We start from the raw sequence: 5,907 nt of genomic DNA on the forward strand, positions 1-5,907 counted from the left end.
GGGGTCTGTTTAATATTCTTGGCCTATCTCTTTGCAGCTGCTTCAATATCACATAATTTTTCTCCGGGTATTCTATTTAACTTCAGTTCAGACAAAAAATTATCAATGTCCGCAAGAAAGTGACTTCCATTGAATTTGTCTCGTACCGGATGTTTTGATCAAAAAACCCATGCGGCAAAAACCCATTGCGGCAAAATGACTTCATCTAAGAGTCTGACTGACCTTTCATCTAAGTTTTTTAATGCTCTTTCCTGCCTTTTCGAAAGTTTTTCAAATTTTTTCTTGCGTCAGCTTATCAGGTTATTGACACTACACCTTGCTTGCAGGTTCAGATAGAATAATACCGAAGGCCACCACTTCTCATCTAAACCCCTTCTCACTACCTCCCTTGCTTTTGCTAGGTTACTCGATGCCTTAGCCCTATCCGCATTTGCCTGGCTTATCTGAGGAGTCTCAATTGAAAGCTGTGCACCGCTTGATTCGAAAAAACACCGTTATCAGGCACGCAAAACCGTACAAAAAATGGTATTTTGTCGTTATCATGAAATTTTCTCAGAAATTTAATTCTCAGGAAACTGCTTTTAAAATTACTAAAATGTTTTAAATAATCTAACACAAGTTTCCAAGTTTATTTTCTTTTTGTATTTGCTTTTTCCGATGATCTTTTCACGGGCTCGTGATCTACCGCAATTTTTGAGATTTTGCAACATTTTTGATTTTTTAAATTTCATGCTAACATGTATGTTATATCAATTTTTTTTTGTTTTCGTCAAAATTTTTCGATTCTGCGACTTTAGCTCTAATTCCCTACTTCTAGATTCTTTTCGCGTGTTAATTTTCGACCTCTCTTTCCTAACGCGCAGTGCCTCTTATTCAAGTAACTTAATGTTGCTGGCGGCCTGGTCGATTATCTTGCACTAATACCGATTTACCTGAATCACTACCACACTGCCTTATGTGCTGTCTAGCGGGAGTATCCTCTTTTAGTTGTTTCTCAATCCTTGTGGTGAGATGTTGGATCATTTGGCCAACATAGATGGATTTACACTTGAAACACTCTAGCTTGTACAACAATTTAGATTTCAGCTCACTGGAAAAGGACTCGCTAGTATAATCTCAGGTCTTCCCGTTCTCAGCTGTTTTTTTTTGTTCGAGCATTTCCCGATGATCTTTTCAAGGGCTCGCGATGCCACCCGCAATGACCAACTTTCTAGATACTGATAATCGGACCACTGTTTACGATTGATTTTCATTGCTTTATTACAGCTTTCTCATGTGGAGCTACTGCGGAAATTACAGTGAACAGTTCCCCCAGTTCCTCTAATCACCGAGGGTTTTCTTGTACTGAAGGAGGGGGGCTCAACTTCTACAATTTAGTATTGTACCTGTATCTGCTGGTTTCCGATACTCTTTACTGTTTACTTTCCTGAGTGTGTGTTATTAATAATTTGTCAATCCACAAACGAAAGCTTCCCAGATGAGTTCGGTGTCTCTATTGTGAACTGTTTATTGGGATGGAGTAAGTTTGCTGCCCATAACACCTCGTCAGGAAAAGCGTAAAAGCCTAACAGTTGTTAGCGATGGTAACACCTCTCTAATACGCTGTTACGCTTTTACACTTTTACGCTCTCACAAGCAAACCAAGTTACCAACAAAATGAAAGAGAGCACACAAAAATTTTCGTCATAAATTAAAAAAAAAACAGCTTTTGTAGTCGTAATTTTTAAGGTGGTATTTTGACCTGCTTTGTAGCTATAGCAATACCGATCAGATCTCCTATGTCGTTAATTTCGATATTTAGAAGACCTTGTCACGGTACTTCACAAGAGACGTATCCAGAAACTTGCCAATTGTTTTTTTGATGATGCCTTTCTGAAAATTTTTGTGTCGTATCTATCTGGTAGGTTTGAAACGGACAAATTGATCAACGCCTAGTTGACGTTTTCCCCGTGTCTAGTGAAGTCTCTCAAGTTAATGTAATGGGGCCATTTTTTTTCTTTTTTTGTACAGAAACGACCTAGCTGACGAAATTATCTCTAACTGCTTTTTTTTTGCCGATGACTGTAAAACTAATACTCGAGAGTCGACTCCGAGAATATAATAGCGAGTCGACTCCATGAAGACGTTGATACATTATTTGAATGGTATTCTAGCAATCAGCTTTTTTCCACCCCGACAAAAGCAAATTTCTGCGCTCTAACTCTAAATTACCTAAGGCATTGTTGATATTGTTGATATTGCTAGGAGAATTCTATCTTATACTGATAAAATCAAACTTAGGATTTATCGTTTAAAATTGCTTGAAATGGTGCGAGCACGTTGACGTGAAATTTCAAAAGACCAATAAGCTGCTATACCTCATAGAAGTGTTGTTCCTCACCCAACTACTCGACATGTAAAGCTGAAACTTGTCAGAAGCTGAGTCATAGTAACTTTGCTCTAATGTTCTCAAGCGTGGTTTCCTGATCATTCTCATGTGTTCAAACTGATTAAATTCCATCACAGATGCATCAAGTTTTTTAGTGGATACCTCGAAGGGCTCTTCATGTTGAACTGTCTTCTGATTCCTTATCAAATGGTTTCTCAAGGATCTTCTAGTCTTCTGAAAATATACCATCGAAAGACAGATAATGATATCAACAATTGTTACAGATGGGAGATGTGTCAATTTGTACAGTGGATACTTCCAGGGGCGGATCTAGGATTTTCTCGAGGGGGGGGGGGGGGCGGTTTTCAAAAATTTTTCCAAAATTTTGACGACCTTTTTTTTCTTTTAAGTCGACCAAGTTGATTTTTCGAGCTCTCCAAAAGCACTGTTTTCCCCCTATTTTGGCAATATTTTCTGCGCCGCAGGCAAATTTTTGAAAAAACAGTCAAAAAAGCCGTTTTTGGGCATTTTTTGAAAAACTTTGACGAAAAAATCGCGTTTTTTTTGGCGCGCACTCCCCCTCAAAGTTAGTATATATTGGCGCCAAAGGCGCCTTCAGAAAAATTTTAGGGTCGGTCGGCCAAAAATGTATATCTCAAAATAGTACAAAGGGGGGACCCTTTGGGTCGGCATGGGGTCGAATCCCTGAGGGGAGAAAGCGTCCGCTCCCCCGCCCCCTTGCCCCCCCCCCCCTAAATCCACCCCTGGATACTTCGAAAGGTTCTGCCTATTAAACTGTCTTCCGATTCCTTACCATTTGTTTCTCAAGGATCTTCTGTTCTTCTGATAATATACCATCGAAAGACAGATAATGATATCAACCATTTCGTTACAGTGACATCTTCTGAAACTAGGAGGTCTTCTGCTAAAACTAATTTTGCTCCTACTAATACTGCAGTGAAATTGAAAACTTTTTAACCGTGTTTATTTAACCATGAAAAACTTACAAAACTCTTCTTCGATCATTATAGCAAGCCCGTTTGTCTTCTTCAAACCCAATGTAATCATTTTCTTGTTATCTATATTGATAACCAAACTCTCTGTTATTATATTTTGCAAATTTTATGTAAAAGGTCATTGTAAGATATCTCGCTCCTTACTTTTGTAACGTTTCAGCTTAAATTGTTCTATTCTTTAAGAGTAAAGGAGTAAAGTCTTCCTCTTTGTATTCCATCTTTATAGTAAAAATGGCTTATGGTAACACCGTTCATCAATCGTAAACGTGTTTTGTTTGTCAGCGTTTATTTTATGGCTTGAAGCGTTTTCAATCTGCCCGCCAATCATCCTGAAAAACTCCTCGCCAGAAATTGAGGCACTGATCTAGAGTTTTTTAAATATTGAACTCTGCTTTTGTTCTGTTTCATTATCATCAAGTTTAATACAGAATTTTGTATCGTGGCTTCTACTTCGATGTTTTTTACTGAAAATGATCAGTCTAATTTTGTCTGCCGAGGGTTTGAAAAGTGTCTTGCAATAATAAAAAAGACAACTTTTGAAAAGAGTACTGTAATAGCTATAAAACTTTTCAACGTTGTTATCATTCCAAAATAGTAGTGTACCACATGCCTTTTGAATATTGAATAAATTCACGGTTTTCCGCAAAATGATCATTTAGGTCACTTATGTATAGGTTGGAAATAAAAGGTTCCGAAAAGGTACCTTGCTGTACATGTACACATTGGTGTAGTTTTATCCAATCGATTTCTGTTTTTTTTACTCTTTTTTTGCCTATTGCTTATAAAACTATCAAAATCATTTCCTTTGCTGTTTCAGAAAAACCAATTTTCTTCAGTTTAGTCTTCAAATGTTTTTGATTGTTAGAATTCAACGTGTTTTAATGATTAATCAGCGGTACAACAGAAAATTGCGTCCATCGTTGAGTATGTTGTTCTAAAACCAATTGGTGTTACTGGTTGCGTGTTGCAGTTTCGGAGGCAACAAATATTTTTTGAGGGTAAGCCTCTAATGGAGATTGATCTTTAGTTATTTGCTGTGTGTGGATCAACTTTATTCAATATTGGGGTAAAAATAGCTTTTTAGATAGTCGAGAAAAGGTTCTTTTATACTTTTTTGTTTATGAGCAAATTGAAATGTGGGTTACTCTTTCCATCAGTCTTTCAGAGCCCAAATTGGAAAAACCTAAGATCCAGGGGGATGGTCTGCTTTAAAGTTTTCTTTTTCATTAATTTCGTTGACAATGCGCTGTTTTCTTAACGATAATTCTTTTCTCATTAATTTCATTATTAAAAAATGCGCAGGTTTTTGTGCTAATGTAGCTGCTGACAGCGTTTTTAATATTTTTTTTCAAAGAATTTTTCAAACTCAGTAATTTTTCAAACTCTGATTAATGCGCATAGTTGTATCCAGAGCTTTTTCTGTCCATTTCTTATAGATATTTTTATCCATTATTTGACCGTGCTATCTCCTCCCAATAGATCACAAAACTTTTTCTGTTTATTTTTCCAATCATGTTCACACAATGTTTGTTTGTATCTTGTGAGTTAGGACCGAAGTGTAACTCATAGAGTAATTTCGGATAGGGTACACCGTCTGCTCGTCACGCTATCTTATTTTCGGCCGGATAGATTCGTGCAACTTCTTAGTCTAATACCGATCCTAATCTTACTCTTATACTATCTAGTCTCAGGTTGTTTAACTAGTCTCTGCTAGGCTCAATAGATCTAGGGTATACTGGTTTATTGCGGCTGCTGAAGTGCTCGGGAGAGTCCAACTAATTTCTAAGTTAAATTCAAATCTCTCTGGTGCTGAAATTACAAGTAACTTCAGCACTTACAAATAAGTGGGTTGTTAGTTAGATGGATCATGATTGGTTAATATTAAATACTTTACATTGGTAAAACATTTAATTTATCCAATCATAAAATATAGTTTAGATCAGGTTCCACCCATCCGGGTTTTACAGAGTTTTTTAGAACAGTTCTTCTGTAATTCAAGGGTGGATGATGGACGTTGGTATTTGTCGAACATCATAATTTTCTTCCGCTTCTTCTTGTGACAACGACTGAGTCTTTGCAACAAAATCAATTCTGATTTCAGAATGGTTGGCTATGTCAGGTTTTTCTGTTCTTCGGGGAGAACTTCTTTTGTGTCTGATCTAGCTTGGGAATGGCGTGGAGATTGTGCGTGGAGGGGATGCCTGGTTACTCGGATCTGTACGTATACTTGAACATCGAGGTGGTCATTGGTCTAGTTCAATGAAGTCCTTTTCTGCGAAGTCAAGTCGTACTCTAAATCCTTTGAGTTGTGATTGTGAGCGGCATATCGATTGTAGTTGGTCATTCTCTCTCGAGTGTAGTGAGGTCGTCTTGTCTTTTGATGTTCGTCCTTGGTGTTGTATTCTGATCTATATATTGCATCATGTGATTTTACATTTTATAAAACTTTTATTAGTTTAATATTTTTTAATCATGATTTTAGTTAGTTGTTTTCACAAAAGCTTTTTGTTTTAGTTCGGTTAT

The sequence above is a fragment of the Symsagittifera roscoffensis genome, chromosome 2 (assembly GCF_963678635.1).
Source record: "Symsagittifera roscoffensis chromosome 2, txSymRosc1.1, whole genome shotgun sequence".
In the NCBI taxonomy this organism is placed as follows: domain Eukaryota; kingdom Metazoa; phylum Xenacoelomorpha; order Acoela; family Convolutidae; genus Symsagittifera; species Symsagittifera roscoffensis.